General features: G+C 42.7%; 1 protein-coding gene and 1 long non-coding RNA gene across 4 annotated transcripts in view; one reads left to right on the forward strand and one right to left on the reverse strand.

Annotated features, from left to right (window-relative positions):
• Nucleotides 1–23501, reverse strand: part of LOC117510360 — a 903074-nt gene that overhangs the window by 406767 nt on the left and 472806 nt on the right. The gene's annotated exons all lie outside the window — the stretch shown is intronic.
• The window catches only part of kiaa0825 (KIAA0825 ortholog), a 429491-nt gene that overhangs the window by 189617 nt on the left and 216373 nt on the right, over nucleotides 1–23501 (forward strand). The window lies entirely within an intron of this gene.

Genomic DNA, 23501 nt, shown 5'->3' on the forward strand with positions numbered 1-23501 from the left:
TTGATAACAGCTGATCTGCTAATTGGGGTAATGCTAATATGAAAAACTGCTAAAACATTTAGCTGACGCTACCGTCAACCACGACGTTTTATTATATGCTATTAGCTTTCACGTGTGTAGGGTTGGGTATCGAGAGCCGTTTCTTTTCGAGAATTGTTCAGAAATGATTCGATCCACCGACATCAATAGCGGTTTTCCTTAATGATTCCCTTATCGGACCTTCAGAGTGGCTGTTGTTTTTGAAGGTGTTTATCAGGAAAATGATTATTTCTCTATGTTGATTACAGACCCTGCAGCAGGTCTTCAATCAACCGCTTCTGCAGTGGCTCTGCTTGAAGCTTGAAGCAGCAAAGCAGTGCTCTAACCTGCTGCTTCGTTGGTTCTCTGCTTCACTGCTTTTCAGAAGTGGCAAGTCTGCTTCTTAACCCTTGTCAAAGCAGTTTAAAGATGTCAACCGTGACTCACTTTTGTGTGGATTAAAGTCACTAACAGGGACTCTTGTCTTGTTGTGGGCAAGAAACGAGAATCGTCCTCCATGCCATTCGCACAGCTCCAAACGCTGCGTGGCTCTCTGCCAAGTCAAGTTAAAAAGACAGAGTCCGGTCGGAATGACTAACTTCAAAGCAAATTGTTGTTTTAAATCAAATGACACTTCTTTCCAAACATTGTAATACAGACAACAAACTACCACAGACTAAAATGTTTTTTCCTCCCAAAATGAGACGTTCTGCATTCTTTATGAATTACATTGATGTTGACTTGCAGCACAACCGGCTGAGCTCTGCTCAGAGGCTATGGAGTCACATTTGTCTCATTAATATCTGAAAGGAAATGTTTTTGACAAAACTACAGATTTTTTTGAGCTCTATTTATATCCAGATATCTAGGATTCGCCATGCACAGATTTTATTTCTGTCCAGAAATCAAGGATGCAGTGACCAATTTCATATTTATTTACTTTAAAACTTAATAAAATGTTGTTGACATAGAAAACCTGTAAAGCCTACTTTTACTACACAGAAAATTCACAGGAGGTATTAATAAGGGAATCAATGAGGAATCGGATCGATAAGCGGAATAATAGCATCGATATTGATAAAATCTTATCAATACCCATCCCTAGATGTGTGCGTGTATGTGTGTGTTTGTGTGTGTATGTCTGTTTTGTTTGTGTGTTTGTTTTTTGCCGTTAAAACCCTGAAAAATTGTTTAAAAAATCAAATATGTTACAGCATAAATATAGTTGACACATTGAAATTGTAGTATGTTGAAGTGCAAATAGGTTCCTATAAACCTTTAGCATGCCAACATCATGATGTACATAAATAATTAAATTAACAAATGTAATTAAACCATAAATTCCATTCAGTAAACATTTTTGCCACAACACAGAAAGTTTTAAATTAATAAGAAATATTAAGAAATAAAAATGTATATGGAGAATAATTTTAACAATCTAATAAATGCATTTACTCTATCTTGACTTCCTGCTTCTCTATTTGCTCAATGTGATGCTTGTTGCTTTCACGCAATGTGTCTGTTTCACTTATTAGATTAGTGAATAAGCTCCAACAGGGACAAACATGTATGATTTTAAGGTTTACAAATGTTTTTGACCATTAAAATTTACTTGAAAAAAAATGTTAGCTGACTTAAAGATGGTGGACAAGCGGACAGTACACAGGGTGGTCCGCCCGCGGAAGCTGCAAAGCACAGAGTGGAGGGACATATGCACTCCTCTGCAATCAAGGTGCAAATTAATCACACGTGCGATGCCACTGCAGCTGATCCCGCCCTGTTTTAGAAGGGATCTATAACAAAAAAATTATTTCTCACCTAAATGCTGCTGTAGTGATCTGATCATTGAATCGCAAAACTCACTCGGATTTGGTCAGTCTGCTTACCTCATTTGCTGCACAGTGTACCTAATTATTCTTCCTGACTTTGAGAAGCCCTGATGTTGAGAAGTTATTTTATTTTGAGAAGTGATGGCCAATTTTAATGGGAAAATAAACAAACCAAGAATCAAGTTTATTTCTGGTTCTACATATTATTATGGTGTTTTACTCACTTTTTGTCTCTCCCAGAACATTATTTTTTTCCTACAGCATCTGTTATGACATCATATTATGCAAATGCTATTAGGTGATGACATCATTTAGCAAATTCTAACGACTTTTAGGACAGCTAATAGCTTCTTTTCTTACTGATATGTTGGCAATACTGTGGTGAAGTAGTTAAGTGTGATTGTTTCCAGTGCATACGGTTCCTGATTTAAATCCGCCCCTGCCTATTTCCAATATGGCGTTGCGTCAGGAAGGGCATCTGGTGTAAAACTTAAGCCAAATATACATGCATGTGGTGACCCAGAGATGCCGAAGAGACTTGCTTTTTACTTGAAGTTAGCAGAAATTAATTTAGTGGAAGCTAATTTGTCCTCTGAAAAGCTAATCCACTAACAAAAAGCTAGTAAAGTTAGCTTTACTAATTAGCTGTTAGCTGATTAGCTGAATTCTGCACTTCACTGATGACCGTATGTCATACGGGAAACAAATCACCCTTTACTGTGCACTCCTGATGCACTGTGGAAGTTTTCGTCTCCTTGAATGACTTCTCCTCTTTCTACTCAGCCACTTTTTTCCCCTCCCTGGGTTGTGGGAGCTAGCAGTGCGGCCCATTGGCCTCCTATATATTGTTACAGTGGCAGGACAGTTATTGTGCCCAGGGTTTATATCACATTCTAATGGAGCAAGGCTATGAGTTAAGGGTGCTAGGCTTTTACACAGAGGCTGTTAAATCACTGTTCAGATGACTTCATTAGCACAACAGGACATATGCTGAGACACTTGCGCCTACACACACACACACACACACACACACTCATAAACTCATAAACAGGCTTTCACCCAGCTACCTTGACGGTGCAGCGTTGGGGCCAGACAGGAGGGGGAGTGGATTTATACAGGTTTGTGTGTCCTTCTTTGTCACCTGTCACTTCAGTTCCCTCAACACGATAGCTCATCCATCACCTGCAGATTGAGCTTTTCAGCAGAAACCAGACTGATTAATGCTACACCAGGACCTCCAGGGTTGACCGGCTGACTGGATGGCTTGGCCTCTGGGCCAGCAGGTTGTATGAATAGATAGATTGATGACTTGTAATTGAGGTAAGTTTTAGCTTGCTTGTTTACTGGCTGAGTCAAGCTGATAAACCCCTGAGCTGTCAATTGGTTCCTTACGGACTGGTTTGTTGTTGCAGGGAATGAAGAGTGGTTGAATAGTTTTGCTGTTTTAAGGTTGTTTTATGGCTCGGCATACACATAAATGTCTCCATGGACCCTCTTCTAGAATTAAAATATGGTTAGGTTTACGACACAGAGGCTTGGAAACATGTTGGTATGCTGATATTACAGTTCTAAGCAAGGTGTTATGATTCTTGTCGGGACAATTTCTTCTTCACTGTCGCATTCAACAGTCGTCATATCTTGAACTGGGTGCGTGTTAAATGGCTGGTCAGTGGTATAATCAATTGCTACTCCTGTCTGTGTGAAGAGCTGTTGTTGAGCAAGGCACTGAACTGCAACTTGTTACTGCTGTGGAGATTTCCTTCTTAATGGAAGCTATTGGCATCAATGTAAAACACACTTTCATTGGTAAGTTGGTCTTGATGGGGCGGCATGGCGGCTTAGTGGTTGTAAGTGGTGCCTCACAGCAAGGAGGTTGTGAGTTCCCTTCCCACCCTTTCTGTGTGGAGTTTGCGTGTTCTCTCTCTGTCTGTATGGGTTTCCTTCGGGCACTCCGGTTTCCTCCCACATTCAAAAACATACTTATTTAGGGTCTTCTCTTTTCTCTGCCCCTGACCAAGGCAGCGTCTCTACATCTGATCCCCGGGTGCCAGACTATAGTTGCCCTCTGCTCCTAGTGGTTGGATTATGTCTAACTGTAATTAGGATGGGTTAAATGCAGAGGACAAATTTTGTTGTGTGTATGTATATATGTACAATGACAATGAAGGCTCTATTCTATTCTATTGATAAAAATTCCTTATGTATGATATTCATTGTAAATTTCTCTTGCAAAAACTCTAAGAATTGTTGCTGTTCAGCATACAACACCCACTGTGGATTCTGTTTTCAGGCACGGCCATACATGCAGTGGGTATCGTGAATATACTGTACTTGCCTGATAACAAACTGTGACTCTCTTACTCTGAAAGTGATCACATTTTTTTTGATGATGTGCAAGGTACGCACTACAGTTTCACACTACAGTGATGCAAGAAGACTTCCAACCCTCTCAGCCCCAGCTTCCACATCAGGTAACTCAACATACTTACATTTAATTAGTTAGTTAGTTAGGTAGTTGTTTTTTTTTTTTGTTTTTTTTTTTTTACAGATTTAGGACTGTTGTCAGTCTGTTGTCAGTTCCCAGAGTACCGCATTACACCATACATCATTGAGGAAAACATTTGTAGGTTTATTCAGTTTATTTTGTTGCACTTGATGGGGGGGTGATGGCCTAGTGGTTAAACATTGGGCTTCAGACCAAAGGATCCTCAGTTCAAGCCCCAGCCTACCAGAAAATCACTAAGAGCCCTTGGGCAAGGTCCTTAATCCCCTTGTTGCTCCCGGTGTAGTAGTGAGCATCTTGCATGACAGCACCCTGACATCAGTGTGTGAGTGTGTCTGTGTCAATAGGTGAATGTGAGGCATAATTGTAAAGCGCTTTGAGCATCTGATGTAGATGAAAAATATATATTATAAATGCAGTCCATTTACCTTGTAGTGGTATCCCTGTCGCCACTGTCACATTGTATGTATGTATATGTAAGTGTTGATATAAGCCACAGTTTATAGATTAATTATTGATGACTGAAAAAATTGTCTTGGTGGAACAAAATCAGGAACACCAGCAAAGAATTTTGGTTCTCTTTATTTTCAAACACCTATAGAAGTACTGTTTGTTATAATTTGTTGGCGAATATGATTTTGACGTGCATTCAGCAAAATGTACCAATTAATGTATAATTTGTTACATTCCAATGTTTGATTTATTATGTGTATGTGTTCATACACATACTGAATTAAAATATTCATTCATTTGATGATCTTTACTTGAACATATATAGACATATGTTGCATTTGCTTCACTCATATTATTTTGAATGTCTGTATTATCACAGTATGATTTCAGGCTTTGACCTATTCATCACACTGGTAAAACAGGTTATTTCTCAAAGGAGTTACATACAGTATATTGTAAAATAAAGCAATGACATGAGCTTCCTGTTTGCTGCAATTAGTAACCATTTCTCAAGCTCTTATGTCTGCACTGTTATTTTGTTGTTTATCCAACTGTCACCTGACTGCACCAATATTTTCAAATGTTTAGATTCTTTCGATATCCAGCAGAGACACCACAGTGTTGATAGTTGACAGGGATGCTCATTGCTTTAGAAATATAGACTTTACATTTGGACTGTCAAAGTTAACAAAATAATAATGCATGAACACAAATTCCTTTTAACACCACTGATTTTGCTTAATGCACGATTAACTCGCACACCTTCTGTGACCCTCTGCCCACTCTGTAGTTTGGGGCATGAGGAAGGCATGCAGCAGTGTGGGGATGGCAGTAGAAATGAACCATTAGTCCGGTGTTCACTCTTTAAACAGTACTCATTTCGCTCTGTTTCATAAGTGGTCACAGGCTCAGAGCTGCACGGTAAAAGTGTAAAAAACACACAGTACTTCAAATACATACCAAGTCTGTTTCTGATGGATGCCGAGTGTGATAATACCTTGGTCTTGGCCAGTCATACAGCGATATCCACAAAATATTACCAGGTCTTCCTTGCTGTTGTCTGTACACGGGGCAGAGCCAGAGAGGGAGTAAAGGTGCTCTTTTTGTATTGTAGGAAGTGTATTTTTTATGTCATTTGACAACACTGTTATTTACATGTCAAACGTTCTGCAGTTTTAACCTGAAGTGGCTAATTTGTTGATTTGGGTGAGGCTGGTCTGACAGCACAAGTGGAGGAATTCATGATTCTTCATACATAACAAACCTACCCACTTTCAAACTGCCTACTTAAGTGGGTGCTTGACATGGAGATTTATTTAAAGGAATAAATCATGAACGCTTGATACACTCTAACCATTATTTAACTTTGAAAGTCCAACTGAGTAATAACGTGTGGATGACGTCAACCAGAGAATTTCCCTTAAATGGTTTCTTTTGGCAAAGGTCATCATTGGGGTCAGCTGTCAAACTTTTGATTTTTCGCTCTGATGTCCACCAAACGTGGCATGCATATGGAGCTGGGTTTCAGAATTGCCTAGTCAAGATCAAATTTGTCAAAGCTCAATCATGGGGTCTAAGGTCCTGTATGCTTGTTTATTTGATGGTTTATTTCACCCAGTTTCGGATTTCTACCACACTTGGTATGTTTGAAGGTTGACCCTGAAATTGTCCTTAAATAATTCATTTAGGCAAAGGTCCAGGTCAAGTAATTTGATTTTCATCCTGATTTGGTCCAAATATGGTACACACTTGGATGTGGATTCCAGAATTGCTCTGTCAGGTTAATCATTTGGGTGTAGATCAAGGTCATTGGTGTGAAATGTCAGATTTCCACAACCCCTACTCTCATCTTGACAATGAGTACTGTTACCTACTTGCCATAAAATATCCCACACATTCAACCATCTATGGTACACATCACTTTTTCATAGATTTCACCATGCAGGTAGAGAAGCCAGCATTTAACAAGTGGTTGAATGATATTTTCCCCTCTTTGCTGTCTGGGTTGCTTTCTTGATTGTCAGGACTGGAACAACAGATTAATGCATTGAGAATGAACTAATTGTCATGATGACGCCGGCTGATTTGCTGAATATTGGTGAAACACAACAGCAGGTGTACAGTTGCAGAGTGTGTCTAAGTGTGTCTGTGCTGTTGCCATCATTCTGTGTAAGCACACAAAGTACTGCACACTCAGCTGCATAAGCATTTTGAAAGTGACAACATTTTGCAATGTTGCCCCCGTGCAACCCCTCAGTGGAGTTGAAATGGCACAAACCAAATGTGATTGAGTATATGCTTTCAGCATTAATTCAGAAGTTCAACAAAATTACCGCATTAAGGAATTATAGCCATTTTTAAGAGGCCATAAGTAACTGCCAGGCTGAGATTGTTCTAAATATAAGGATTATTGTTAATGCAAACGATCAATTTTAAAGCTGGCTTTCTTTAGACAAGTCAGGGGATTGATGCATGAGGCTGTGATTGGAGAGGCTGGGCATAGTGCAGTGTTTTCCTGTTGCAGTATACAGTTTCATGGTGGAGTGGCAGAGAGAAGGCTTTTCTTAAAAATATTATGTGAAATTTCAGCTTCAGTTTGGCAGAAGGCATATGGGAGATTTAAGCCTAGATTTGATTTGATACAAGAAAATGATCAAATCTCTTCACAGTGCAAAACAAAAAAAAAAAAAGAAAAAGAAAACATTGCACTGTGGACAGTTTCTCCAATCACAGCCACAGAAGCCTGGAACTCCTTCAGAGTTGTCTAGGCATCTGGGTGGCTTCTCTCACTCATCTTTTTCTTGGATAGGCAAATGTTTTTGAGAACTGCTTGCTTTGATGGATTTACCACAGAGTACCGTACTGTTTGTACTTGTAAAAATGTAAATAAAGACCAGAAGATATTTAGTGACTTGAAAATGTTCATGTGTCCATCCTCTGACTTGCCTAAAGATTGCAAAAATGGTGATTAGTATGAATTATTGCTATATTTACATATAGTAATCAAGAATCAAAGGTCTCATTTGAGTGTATTTCTTATTACAACCCTCTTTGTGTGCTCAGTCCTATTGCTATAAAGGAAAAGCATTGCCTCACTGACAAACTAACAAACTTTGTGTTTTGAGCTGAACTTTGTGAAAAGGCAACATGCCAAGCGATTCACCAAAGCATTTTGTGTTAACAATGACCTATGAGTGTATCAATGCTTTTCTGTCCTTGCCCACGCTTTGACATGCTTGTGTTCAAGCATGTTCAAGCAACGCAACCCCTTTGTTGGTTTGAATCAATAGCAGCAGTGTCGGACCTTCTCTCTTTTTTGTAACTCTCATTATGGTACAAGGACTTCATGCAGTATAGCCTTTTATGTCATTTTTTTCTTTTCAACAAGGAAAAAACAATCTCTGTCAGATTATGGAGTACTCCACTGTAGATGTTATCTGTCAAGGTGACTTTGTGAGTGTTTTCAGTGGTAGGTGTGTGTCACAAAAGGTCCTCTGACCTGGATGATAAGGGGCAGCCACGTATGAGAGATGAAACTTCGTATGTCACATGGTAGCACTTCCACTCCATCACTAAGCCTTAATATCATCCAAGGACATTGAGCCTTATAGCACCAGTCCACCACTCTACATCCCACTTCCGAAAACCAGCACAGGCTGAAGCTTTGTTCACATTAGTGTGACAAAGGATATTCTGTGCAAGTTTTATCCATTATTGTCTACATGGTGCATTTTATGTGGTGGAATGTGATGCCTTTGCACCACATTGAAAGTTCAGTGTTGTACAACTGTCCCTTGGATGCATAATCGGTGAGTGTAGAGTAGAATGGGACTTAAGAATTTCCAGAATTGTGTAGCAACAAATTAATTTCCTACTAGGCCAAAGAAAAAAAATCGTATCTGCATTTGGAAAAGTCAGCTTTGCAGAGGTCCAGATTATAATAAAAGCACTTCAAAGTAGCTAATGTAGTCAAGCCAGTGACACAGATAATGCTAACTATGTCATACCCCTGTCACAGCCTATAATTTTTTGCACCTGCGTATAAGTTTTCCCCTCTCCAATCAACTTTTTAATCAAACTACACTGTTCTTTTGAACAATGTCTTGAACGTCCCATTTTCCTCAGGCTTTCAAAGAGAAAAGTATGTTCAACAGGTGCTAGCTTCATCCTTAAATAGGGGACACCTGATTCACACCTGTTTGTTCCACAAAATTGACGAACTCACTGACTGAATGCCACACTACTATTATTGTGAACACCCCCTTTTCTACTTTTTTTTTACTAATAGCCCAATTTCCTAGCCTTAATCAATGATTACTTTCTAGAGGTGGGAATGGATTGGTTGTGTACCCCTGGGTTGTGTCCAGGACTAGGGGTGTTTCCATGGTGTGGTGGATGTGGTGACATGTGGCACCAGCAAATACTCCCAGATTTGACTTGCTATCTCTTGCCCAAATATCCAGAAAAAGCAGTCAGCATCACCATTTAAATTCAAGAGTTGCACTGAGAGCCTTTAACAGCAATATTAACCCACAGATTTTGTGTCTTATTGCGGTAAGCTCCACTGTAACTACTGAACACTAAAGCATTTACTCTGCATTGTCTCATTGTTGCTGTTACCCCTCAGGTCCAAAACAAAGCAGTTTGTGGAAAAATGCCAGTGTGTGGCGTTCTCTTGCTTGAGCGGCTCCTTAAATTGCAGCGATAGACGCTTGTGCTTTCAGGAAGTGGGCAATCGCCATCTGTTCCCTGACGCTGCCATATGGTGGGCTTTTTTCTCAGGGAATAAAATAAAAACAAATATGTCAGAATGTTCGTCTTCCTCCACAGACGCTGATCAACCTGGGGAGAGGCTGGATCTCAGTGTGTCTGGATTAATGGTCTTCCTTTACGCTTCAGGGAATGAGGGAGGGGTGTGTGTGTGTGTGTGTGTGTGTGTGTGCACGCAACCTCATACACTTTTGTGCACCTGGAAGTACTTCTAAAATCATTTATCTGACTTAAAGGGCAGCGTTGCCATATCATTTTTGAACAGTTGGTTGCCCTAGATGATTTTTGAGCAGTTGGTTTCCTTAGTCTTGGAAACGTTAAACAGCACAGGAGAAAAGAGCTTCAAGGTTAGCCACAGTGACATTTCATGGCTGCTGGTGCTGAAGAAACACTCTCAAGCCGTCATCATGCTCTCAGTCTTTACGAGGCCAGAAATTCAAAAGACTTGTCACTTTGGAAAATCAGGAGAGTGTGATGTGTCATTGAGGAAGGGCTGCTTTCTTCTCTCGTCGATCCCCTTGTGTGCGTCCCCTCCACTGACTGACAGCCAGGGATGGGAGTTTGTGTTGGTGGAGACAGAATACATCTTTTGTCTGCTTGGTTATACATGGTGTGTTTTGTCTCCGCCAGCCCTGGACAGCACTGACACATTGAGGTTTTCATTAACCATAAGCAGGCAGCGGGGAGAGGGGATGGGCTCGTGTGCACGTTCATCTGTTTCCACGCATGCCTGCGCTGCGCCGACTTGTACACTCTTGCGTTTCATGGAGGGCGTACATGTGTCTGGCTGTACGCGTGTGAATGTTCACACTCACATTCGAGCGTGTGTGATATTCGGAGGTTTGTTCCAAAGGCGAATAAATCAGTGATGCCTGGGATAAGGCCATGGCCCTTCCTCAAACCGCACAGACAAGCTGAGAGGCTCATTAATCAAACGGCCAGTCACAGATGTGATGCCTTCCACACAAACCGCCAGCAGACTGTGAAAGTCACATCCAACAGAGTCAACTGTCAGCCATGAAGACAGGCCACACTTTTTGTCTCTCTCTATCTCATCGTGCTCTCTCTCACTCTTTCCCCTCTGTTGTATTTATCTCTCAGTCTCCACTTACCTCCACTCACCTCCAGCGTGATGCCTCTGTGTGATACATTTGAAGTATTTGTCTTGTCCCTCTAAAAATGAGCTGGAGGGTTGAGGCAAATCCATCATTTTAGAGAGTGGTCATGGTCAAACCATTCTCAAGACATGAGACATCAGTCATTACTGTACATTGTTCTGTAGTCTTTGGTTACTGTGCACCTTATCATTATATTGTTTATTACAGTGAAACCATGTCTTTTTCTCCAACCTCAGCCATTCTGTTTCTGTAGCAACTTAATTAAGCCCTAACAGACTGGATTCATGTTATGTGAGTTGAAACAACGGTGATGGTTTTACTCATAGTCCATGGGCCAGATTGCTTGGTCACTACCACCAAAGGTGGCAAAATGTTTGTTTTTCATGTACTGGTGTAAGAAGTGGTGTTTACCAATGGTGGTGTCTTTGGAGGAGAACGAAGGTCCAAGTCTTTTGGGGTTCTGGTGCTGCCTGTCTTGCTGTATGGTTGTGAGACTTGGACTAACCAGTGACCTCAGGTGACAACTGGATGTCTTTGGTACTACGTCTCTTCAGAGGATCCTTGGGTACTGCTGGAATGACTCTCTATCAAATGAGCGGTTACTTAGTGAGGCTACAATGAGGAGTATTACTTACATTATGAGGGAGCATCAGTTTCAACATTTTGCCCATGCGGTCTGTTTCTCTGTGCATGATCCAGCTCATGGATGTCTGTGTGTTGAGCCCACCAGAAGCTGAAGATGGTCAAGGAGATACACACGTTTCACCTGGCTGCGGCAGATAGATGATTATTTTTGAGATGTGGGGTTAGTAATCTGCCTGGTTGCCATCCATGATCCAAGGTGGTTTTGTGGTGTCATGAATGTGGTGAAGTGTACCAGCGCGTGCTCCCAAACTTGGCTTGAAATGTTTAAATTACTGAAAATTAAGCATCAAAAGAAAGGAGGATTTCAAAGTAGGCCCTCTTCCTTATGTTTGCCAAATGTTGTGTCCCACATCTCACTCAATGTGATGCAAATGTGGAAATGATCTGGGGCTCTAGTTATCTGTCCTGTAAAAACATGACCCCTCTCAGGGTTCTTTCTTTTTTCTTCTCAGTAAATGATGCATTACTATGCAAATTTGGGGTGTCTGGAGTGCGTAGATGGATGGTGAGTGAACAGTGAGTGAGTACAGAAAAAAATCTGATGACAGACTTATTTATGTAGATTGTTTTATGTAAATTACTTTGTAAATCCAGCCACTCACTACATGATGTGACACAAATGTGCCTTTTCCATGATTGTAGAGAACCAGAATCATATTGCAGTGTGTGCACAGCACCTGCATTATGATTGTGTGTCTTGGTGGCTCAGACTCCAGCCTAGCATTTCGAGCATGTTCAAAACTTCCGTGCTGTGATCGATGCCGTATTTATCATCTTACATCATAACAGGCATTGCGTAGTGTTACATTGATGTTATTACAAGCAGAGATACACCTAAAGGGCCACTCAGGTGTGTTCACACATGCACACAGATGGACACATTTGCACTTACAAAACTGGAGCAGTCAAAAATAAAAATATAACAATTCACTCAACTGTGGCTAAAGTCCACCAGACTTCCATAGACTTTATGTGAGGAGAAGATCCATGTTTCCATTCCTGGAACCTCTATTAAGAGCAGCCAGAAGAATGCTTAAAAACAAAAAGAAGCTAAATTGCAACTTTAAACGACCCAACAAGAAATAACGAAAAAGGGAACAAAAATGCCATGGAAATACTTAATTTGATTCCAAGGTTTGAATAATTTGTACCCATGGAATAAATACTGAAATATTTTTGGGTGTGCATGTGGCCATTGGAAAAGGCAGTATGACACAATTTCAATTTATTTTCATTTATAAAGGACCAAATCATAACAAAGTTGCCTCAAGGCACTTCACACAAGTAAGGTCTAACCTTACCAACCTGCAGAGCATGCACAGACTCGTCAGTGGTAAGGAAAAACTCCCTCTGAGGAAGAAACCTCAAGTAGACCAGACTCAAAGGGGTGACCCTCTGCTTGGGCCATGCTACCAATACAAATTACAAAACAACTGACAAAACAAATACGAGGTGTATTAGATAAGAAACCGACACTTTTATTTTTTTTTTTAAACTATATGGATTTGAATGACGTGCGATTACACCAATCATGCTTGAACCCTCGTGCGCATGCGTGACTTTTTTCACGCGTGCCGGTGACGTCATTTCCCTGTGGGCAGGCCTTGAGTGAGATGTGGTCCAGCCCTCCCGGCTGAATTCCTTTGCTTCACACGCTGCTCGAGACGGCGCGCGTTGCTTTATCAAAAATTTTTCTGGACCTGTGAGGAATATCCGAGTGGACACTATTCGAGAAATTAAGCTGGTTTTCGGTGAAAAGTTTAACGGCTGATGAGAGATTATGGGGTGTTTCTGTCGCTGTAAGGACGTCCCACGGAGCGGGACATCGTGCAGCGCTTCCAGGCACCGTCGTCGGCCTGTTATGACCTGAAAACATTCTAATTTAAGGCTTAATTCACCCAGGACGTCGTGAGAGAACAGAGAAGATTCAGAAGAGGCCGGCATGAGGACTTTATGCGGACATTCCACTGTTTAAGGACATTTTTTAATGAAAGACGTACGCGAAAATTCGCCGAGTCGTTTCCGTGACGACTCGGCGAATCTGTGTGCGCCGCGACAGGAAAAACACCTCCGTGTTGAAAACCATTTGTAAAATTCAGGCGGGTTTTGATGGCTTTCAACAAGTGAGTAACTGAGAAATTGTTTAACAGCTTGGGCATGTTCCAACTTGCCCATTAAGGTTTCCAACGGAGGTGTTTTTCCTGTCGCGACCCCCCGCGGTCGGGTCCGGCCCGACATGCGACTCTGCCCGCACGTTCTTTGATTACAAAATGTCCGTTAACAATGGAATGTCAGAATAAACTCCTCATGCCGACTTCTTCTGAAAGTTCTCTGTTCTCTGACGACTTACTGGGTCAACAGAGCCTGAAATGTGGAAGTTTTCAACTTGAAACGGCGAGACGCTGCCGCCTTGAAGCGCAGATCGCCGTCAGGCGCCATGGGCCGTCCTTAAAGCGACACTTACAGACTAAAATCTCTCATCAGCCGTTAAAATTTTTACCGAAAACCAGCTGAATTTATCGAATGGTGTCCACTCAGTTGTGCCTTACAGTTTTGAAAAAATTTTGATCAAACAAAGCAGCAGTCTCTGAGCCATTCCTAAACAATGAAAAAATTGACGAGAGGGTGGGTGACTCCTCACTCAAAGACTGCCCACAGGCGAATGACGTAACCGACAGGTGTGAAAAAACTCTCGCATGCCCACGAGGGTTCAAGCATGTCTGATGTAATCACACGTGATTCAAATCCATATGGTTTTTGAAAAAAATAATAAGGTCGGATACTTTTCTAATAGACCTCGTATACAGGAAATGTTGTTCGTGCACAGGACAGGAGAGTTTCAGAAACAGACACCACACCCATCTCTGGATAGAGCCGCACCTCAAACAGAGAGAAAAAAACAGAATCAGCCATCAGAAAGACAACAAATACAGTATAATTTGTCAGCATTAAGCAACAAACAGAACAAAAGAAATACTAAGGTGATCGTCGGCCACTAGCCCTAAGCTTCACTAAAAGAACCAGAATTTAGATAAAGTTGAGGCCGCAGCCCACTCCATTTCCTAATAAAATTAATTTAAAAGAGTAAAAAGCATAGCAGCATACTATGCCAGTATGCTAGCCATACGAAAAGGAAAATAAGTGTGTCTTAAGTCTGGACTTCAAAGTCTCTACAGAATCTAACTTTTATTGAGGCACTGAGATCATTCCACAGAACAGGGGCATGATAATAGAAAGCTCTGTGACCCGCAGACTTTTTATTCACCCTAGGGACACAAAGTAGTCCTGCACCCTGAGAACGCAAAGTCGGTACGTAGGGTTTAATTAGGTCAGCTAAGTAGGGAGGTGCCAGTCTGTGAACAATTTTATAGGCTAGTAGCGCAACCTTAAAATCTGATCTCACAGCGACAGGAAGCCAGTGAAGAGATGCCAAAATGGGTGTAAAGTGGTCAAATCTTCTGCTTCATGTAAAAAGTCTGGCAGCAGCATTTTGAACCAGTTGGAGACCCCTAATGCTGGACTGCGGAAAACCAAAAAATAGAACATTGCAGTAGTCCAATCTAGAAGAGACAAATGCAAGAATCATGTCTCAGCATCAGCCACAGACAGGATAGGACGAATCTTTGCTATATTTCGCAGGTGGAAGAAAATAGTCCTTGTAATTGTTGGGAAGGTATAGTGACATGGACCCACAACAGGGGGCGGTAATGAACGGACAATGGATGAGCCAAAAAGTAACAATTTAATGTTGTGAATTGCACAACGGAATAGAGACAAATGCAGTTGAGGAGTTCAGTCAATCATACACAAGGTGACGTGTGGGCAGGCTCGAGGATAGAAGACGTCTGTCCAGAGAAGAGCCGGATCCCACACGGCTTCCACTGCCAATGGATCTGAAGAACACCGGAGCCGCCAAGTCCTGGGTCCCAGGTGGCCACCGTCTCCAGCTGTCAGACCAGGTACTGCTGGCAGAAACAGAAACAGTTAATGGTGGGTGTGTGAAGACACACCCAGTAATCGTTCCCTGAGTAGTTCCTCCGGGAGGGAGAACTTCCACTTCCAGATACAATATCACCTGTGCAGCTCCTGTTGGTCTCCTTCCTGGATGGAGTGAGAGACGAAGACCGTCGTCCTCTCACTGTCCGCCAATCCAGCCTTAAATAGAACTCGCAGGAACACGGCTGCACACAGACCACTGTTAAGTCACAATAATAATCACCGCAGAGAAAATTACCTTGTTCGGTAGCTGATTTCTTGGCGAGGAGGTGGAGTTGCAGTCCAGCCTTTGTAGTGATGGTGATGAGTGACAGCTGGTGCTGATAAGTGACAACTGTCACTCCCAGCGGCTCCTACGCCCTCTCGTGCTTGGAGCCCGCACTCCAAGCAGGGCGCCATCTGGTGGTGGTGGGCCAGCAGTACCTCCTCTTCAGCAGCCCACACAACAGTAATATCTCTAATGTGGCTCAAGTGATGCAAGTTTATTATTCTAAATTTACTTAATATGTTAGTGCTTTTTATTATTATACACAGAAACATCCAATACTAATGTCTCTCACATAAGGTGTTATTTTATATCTCAGGTCTCTGTGCACTCTTGGTAATTTAGTTCATGCTCATACTATGATAGCTGGGTTCTGCCAAACAAACGTTGGAAATAATTGAATTTTTTTACACACACACACACCTTATCATAGAAATTTGGAGTATATTTAAATTTATCTTGTCACATTTGACATTCTTAGTATTTTAGTGGGTGCAGCATGGTGGATAAGCGGTCAACACTGTTGCCTCGCAGCAAGAAGGTCATGGGATCGATTCCCACCTGTGGTCTTTCTGTGTGGAGTTTACATGTTCTCCCCATGTTTGCGTGGGTTCTCTCCAGGTGCTCCGGCTTCCTCCCACATCCAAAGACATGCAGGTTAGGTGGATTGGAAACTTTAAATTGTCCGTAGGTGTGCATGCAAGTGTGACTGTGTTTGTTTGTCTATATGTGGCCCTGCGATAGACTGGCATCCTCTCCAGGGTGTAGCCCGCTTTGCTCCCTATGACTTCTGGGATAGGCTCCAGCCACCCCCCCCCCCCCCCCCCCCCCCCCCCCGTGACCCTTAACTGGAGTAAGATGAGTGAGTGACTGAATATTTCAGTGTTGCAAACTGTGCTCCTGAGGAGTTTGGTCATCATAGTCTTAATGATATAATAATATTATATTATTCACTGAATGTGGCTAGATTGGCTGCATCAGGTTATCTGTTATATGTTTTGAACTTTCCACAGTTTTGTCTGACCTCTTTAAATTTTCATTCATAAGTACTGTGATTGCTTTTTATTTCATAAATGGCCATCAGTGATTAGTCCTCTTTCCAATCTTGGATGGAGATACTGTTGAAAAAAGGTAAATGATAATACCACTTCATCTACAACCCCAAATCAGAAAATGCAGATTAAAAACCCACAGTGATTCTGACATTTACTGTTGTGAAAGTGTGGTGACACGGACCCACAACAGGGGGCGTAAATGAACGGACAATGGAGGAAGTCAAATATGAACACTTTACTGTTGTGAATAGCACAACTCAACACAGCAGATTACAGAATATGCACAAAAATCAATTAACAAAGGTGTCGTGTGGGCAGGCTCGAGGATAGAAGACGTCTGTCCTGAGACGAACCGGAACCAAACGATTTCCTCCGCCACCGAACCTGGAAAATACTGGAGCCGCCAAGTTCCCAGGTGGCCACCGTCTCCGCGTGTCGGATCTGGTACTGCTGGCGAGGAGCAGAAACAAGCAGATGTGGGTGTATGAACACCCAGTAACACTTATGGTGGATATTCCACCTCCACCTCCACAAATATGAACACAGTCTTTTACAGGACCTTAACAGTCACTTGTCTCACTGATTGTGAAGGGTGCGATCCGTCACCCTGCCGTTACCGACCAGCTCAGCCTCCCGCTGACACAAACGACTGAAACCTCCTGTACAAAGATCAGAAACACAGTGCAGTACGGCACAGATTAAGGCTGAGAATGTTACCTCCTTAGGTAGATGATATCTCGGCAACGAGGTGGAGATGACGTCCGGTCTTTATGGAGTGAGATGATGAGGTGTAGATGGGTGACAGCTGTCAAGAGATAATGAGTGACAGCTGTCACCCCCGGCTGTGTCCGTGGCGGCAGCGCCCTCTCGTGCCTGAAGCCCGCACTTCAGGCAGGGCACCCTCTGGTGGTGGGCCAGCAGTACCTCCTCTTCTGGCGGCCCACACAACATTTACTTTAACTTCTGTTTCATTGCAGATGCTATGAACCCAAGATATTTCATGTTTTGTTTGGTTGACTTCATTTGTTAATACTCTGCATGCACAATTATTAGACAGTTTATATTATAAGGAATTATTTTGCTGTTGAACAAATACAGTGCTCTTAGTAAACCCAAAATGTGGACTAAACTCAAACCTGAACATTAAAAAAAGGAAAAGTGACTTTGGGCTTTTTATACATATACTGTATATATACAGTTAATCCGGAAAGGATTTACGGTGCTTCCACATGTTATGTTTCAGCCTTATTCCAGAATGAATAAAATTCATTTTTCCACTTAAAATTCTGCTCACAACACCCCATAATGACAGCATGAAAAAAGTATTTATTTATTTATTCATTTTTTTGCAAATTAAAAAAAAAAAAAGCTAAAGCCCCCGTTACACAGAGCAAGAATGTGCAGGAACCATGCTCGACACGGCAAATATTGCCATAATCTGACGCATTTGAGCCGAAAAGAGCCATGGTCAGCCGTGTCAGAACGCATCCGGATGCACGATGGCATGCAAAGCGCATGTAGACAACAGGCAGATGACAGACTGCTGTCAGACGGCCATAAAAGGCGCTGCAGACTGCCCGATGTCCAAACATCTGAATAGCAAACACGGGACTGGATTGAAAGCAAACGCTGTGTTCCTCACGTACACATGCATGGGACTGCAATTATCACTTTGCCGTGTGTGTGTGTGCATGTGCGTGTGTGTGTGAGTATGCATAATGCTGGATGAGCCACTAAGCACGAGTGGGGCGCACGTGCATGTGCGTGTCACTGGACAGCTTCACTGAAAGTTTGCTGCACGTGCCACATTATTATATGTGGCACGTGCAGGTCATACGACAGGCTTTGCTGTGCCAGATCTATCTCGAGGTTCCCTCGTAGGTACTCAGATAATTTCAGATCCTGTTTTGCCGCCATCAGAATATGTAAATTGCAGTCAGTTGGTGCTCAGATTGCACATGGACTGCCCGCCGTCGGTTAAGTGTCACATCTCGACGCCGCCCGGAGGGTTTTGAACATGTGCATCACACTCGGGGCCGCCGGCTGATTTTGACAAACTGTGTGGATCTCCTCAGATGGCTGTCAGAACATTTTGGAATTGAAATCTGACAGTTTTCGGATCTGCACCGATTCATCATTCTGACGCCATTCTGCGTGATTCTGGCTATTTGTGATGGGGATATAAGAAATCACATGTACATAAGTATTCACACCCTTTGCTCAATACTTTCTTGATGAACCTTTGGCAGCAATTACAGCTACAAGTCTGAATGTGATGTCACAAGCTTGGCGACACCTACCTTTGGGCAGTTTTTCCCATTGCTTTTTGCAGCACCTGTCAGGCTCCATCAGGATGGCTGGGGAGTGTCGGATCTCTCTAGAGATGTTCAGTCTGATTGAGGTCTGAGCTTTGGCTCGGCCACTCAAGGACATTCACAGAGTTGTCCTGAAGCCACTCCTTTAATATCTTGGCTGTGTGCTTAGGGTCATTGTCCTGCTGAAGGATCAACATTCACTGCAGTCTGGGGTCAATATCACTCTAGAGCAGGTTTTCGTCCAGGATGTCTCTGTACATTGCTGTATTCATCTTTCCCTCAATCCCGACTAGTACGAGGTCTGTCCAAAAAGTATCGGACCTTTTTATTTTTTGCAAAAACCATATGGATTTGAATCACGTGTGATTGCATCAGCCAAGCTTGAACCTTCGTGCGCATGCGTGAATTTTTTCACGCGTGTTGGTTGTGTCATTCGCCTGTGAGCAGGCTTTGTGTGAGCAGTGGTCCACCCCTCTCGTCGGATTTTTATTGCGAATAAATGTCTGAACCATTTGAAGCTTTGCTGCATCAAATTTTTCCAGAAACTGTGAGAGACCTCCAGCTGGACACATTCGGAAAATTTAGATGGCTTTCAATGACGATTTTATGGGGATTACACAGATTAAGGAGTGCTCCAGCCGGTTTAAAGAGCGCGCCGCGCTCCGAGCGCCGATCGACAGGCTCAAACCCCGCTGAAACAACCAGATCATTTCCAATGTGAAGGCTTTGTTGATCCAGGACGTTGTCTGACTTTCACAAAAAAGGCAGAAGGCGTGGACATCAGCACTTTTTCGGCACATTCTACTGTTACAGGAGTTTTTTTCATGGAAAGAGAAGCGGAGGATTGCAGCACCGTGCTGCTCATGGCACGGGACAAAACCACCTCCATGTTGGTCTGACAGGACGGCTTTCAGGTGGCTTTCAGACGGCTTCCAGTTGCTTTTCAGTTGTGTGAGTATCCGAGAAATTGTGCATGAGCTGGACATGCCCCAACATGTCCTGTGAGGCTTCATCACGGCGTTGCTTTGCGCCATGCGGCTCTGCCGCGACGCGCGGAATTCCTCCTCTCCTCTTTCCATGACAAAAACTCTTGTAACAGTGGAATGTGCCGTTCATTTCTAAACTGGACACTGTCTTGATCCGATATGTCGTCTGACTAGCACAGGAATTGTGGAAAAGACGTGGAAAAGACGTGGACATCAGCACTTTTTCGACACATTGAGACAGACGTGTGGAGGAATTCCGCGCATCGCGGCGGAGCCGCATGGCGCATGACCCGTATTGTGTGTAGAATTTTAAGGATTACACTGAAAATAATAAATTGATTACATTACATAGATTTCATAATATTGAATATATTATTATTCCTGATTGTTTTTTCTTAATATTACTCACCATTACAGTTATTTTTCTGAAGAACAATTTAAGAATTATTCTGTGTTTAAAGGGATATTCTCCATTATACCTTTTCATAGCAGAAGTCTTTCTATGAACTCGTCAAAAATTAAGGAAATAAACATTTTTCATAGTTATTGTGATTTCTGAGATGTGGTTGAAAGATGAACACATTGACATTGTCCAGTTTAAGGGTTATGATTTTTTTTGCTACAAATAGGATCAATAAACGGGGTGGTGGTGTGGCACTTTACGTTAGTTCAACTTATCACTGTGAAATTGTTCAAAATATGTGCTTTTCTTTCAGAAATGTCAAGAAATGTGTTACTGTGGAAATTAAATGCGAAAAATAAAAAAAATATAATTATAAACTGTGTTTATGTGTTTACAGAGGACCATGATCAAGCATAAAAAATTTTGTGGAAAAGCTGACTGAGATGGACATCATTATGAAAAATAATAAGCTTTTATTTGTTTGTGGAGACTTCAACATAGATTTCTTAAATCCTCATAGCCAAATACATACAACTGAATTTATAAATCCTGTGTATTGTATGGGAATATATCCAGTGATTACCCACCCAACTAGGATAACTGCGAACACATTGACACTTATTGACAATATATTGACAAATGTTACCGTGGGGAATTTAGAGGGGAGATTACTTATTAGTGACATCAGTGATCATTTGCCAGTTTTTGTAGTTTTCAATTCTCTCTCTCACACACACACTCATCTTCAACCGCTTAGTCCAATTAAGGGTCACGGGGGGCCTGGAGCCTATCCCAGCAGTCATAGAGCGCGAGGCGGGGTACACCCAGGACAGGACGCCAGTCTGTCACAGGGTCACAAACAGACAAACACATTCACACCTACGGACAATTTAAAGATTCCAATCCACCTAACCCGCATGTCTTTGGATGTGGGAGGAAACCGGAGCACCCGGAGGAAACTCACACAAACACGGGGAGAACATGCAAACTCCACACAGAAAGGCCACAGGCGGGAATTGAACCCATGACCTTCTCGCTGTGAGGCAACAGTGCTAACCACTAACACCGTGCTGCCCGTTTTCAGTTCTTTAGTTGATAAAATTGACCATACTGAAATTAAAAATTTCAAAAGGAAATTAACAGAGGAAAGTTTGGAAAATCTTAGGGCCCCTTCACACATAGTGCAAAGTCTGGGCGAAGTGCACACTTAGTGTGCATGGCGCAGGAATCGTGTGCAAACCGTGTAATGTCATCCCTGTCGCCAATGCCTTGTACACCTGTTGCTTCAACTATATGTGCACACAAGTGCCTGAAAAACAAAGTGTGCGCTGTGCGAACCCATCGCACCCTCTCACAGCAGGTGCCGTCCAAATTCCAGGTGACACGCACGAACATCTAACACCGCTCGCATGGCACTTAGAAAATGTCTGGCCAGTTGCAAACACAGACTGACATGTGGGTGTGTGCGCTCCACTCACGGGAGGCGTGGCTTCCGACAGAAGCAGCTATGATGATCTGTCATTCTGGACATTCCAGCTACACCACACCTACTGTGTTTGAACAGTCATGGACTAACAGCTGTGCACTGTGCATGTGTCTGATTGCTGTTTTTAACGTAGACAAATATAAAAACATATCACTGTGGTGGCGACAAGCTGCAGCAAGCGAGCGCCCACACGGAGTGGACACTGATAGCCCCCCAGGTTGAAACGGACCGTCAGATCAGAACACGCAGCGGGCGATCTGACTCTCACGTCACCATGTGAGCTCTGTTCCACATGACGTGGTGTCTGTGCTGTGGCGCGCCATCCACAAGACACGTGTGTGGGGCAGAACACGCATGCGGCCGACTGGACGCACTTGACCAGTAGATGTGGACATGATCAGAGCACACTGCTTCTCATTCATGTCATTTCATGACTGTATGTCTGTGACCAGAGGAACAGACGTATCATATTTATGTTGCTCGCCTGATAAATGCAGTGTTTTTATATGGTGTGGGGTTTCAAATTTTTTTTTTTTGGAATACTTCCATGTCCTTCCTGATATGAGGCAGCTTCCCACAGCTTTTGGCTCAGAACAGCTCTGTAGTTCAGTGGTAAAGTCTCTGACTGGGGATCAGAGGTTTTGAAAGGTGCGAGTTTGCGTCCAGGTTGATGGTGTGTTTTTTCTTTTTTTTTTATTATTCCACATAAGCATCCAAATTGTGGTTCCACACGTACCAGCTGGTGTTTATTTCTCCCACATAAGCGGCGCCAGTCAGTATCTGGTGTGGCCACATTTGCCTCACACAGTGCAACACATCTCCTTTGCATAGAGTTGATCAGCAGCCAGACGCTATTGAATGTAAGCATTTGCCTACTCAAGTCGGTTATGACCATGGACTGCAGTCAGGTCGAGACCCTGATGAGGATGACGAGCATGCAGATGAGCTTCCCTGAGACGATTTCTGACAGTTTGTCCAGAAATTCTTTGGTTCTGCAAACCGATTGTTGCAGCAGCCTTCATGTGACTGGTCTCAGATGATCTTGGAGGTGAACATGCTGGATGTGGAGGTCCTGGGCTGGTGTGGTTACACGTGGTCTACGGTTGTGAGGCTGGTTGGATGTACTGCCAGATTTTCTGAAACGCCTTTGGAGACGGCTTATGGTAGAGAAATGAGTATTCAATTCATGGGCAACAGCTCTGGTGGATATTCCCGCAGTCACTATGCCAATTGCACACTCCCTCAAAACTTGCAACATCTGTGGCATTGTGCTGTAATAAAACTGAACATTTCAGAGTGCGATTTTATTGTGGCCAGCCTAAGGCACACCTGTGCAATAATGCTGTCTAATCAGCATCTTGATATGCCACACCTCTGAGGTGCGATGGATTATCTTGGCAAAGGAGAAGTGCTCACTACCACAGATTTAGACAGATTTGTGAACCATATTTGAGAAATAGGTCTTTTGTGTATATAGAAAATATTTTAGTTCTTTGAGATCAGCTCATGAAAAATGGGAGCAAAAACAAAACTGCATTCATATTTTTGTTCAGTGTATTTTCTCACATTGTGTCTCCCTTCAGTTGCTTATTAGCCTGGCAGAGTGCAGCAATGAGCACAGGGCATATCCACTGTTCAGGAGGCAGATAAACTATGCGA

The sequence above is a fragment of the Thalassophryne amazonica genome, chromosome 5 (assembly GCF_902500255.1).
Source record: "Thalassophryne amazonica chromosome 5, fThaAma1.1, whole genome shotgun sequence".
NCBI lineage: Eukaryota > Metazoa > Chordata > Actinopteri > Batrachoidiformes > Batrachoididae > Thalassophryne > Thalassophryne amazonica.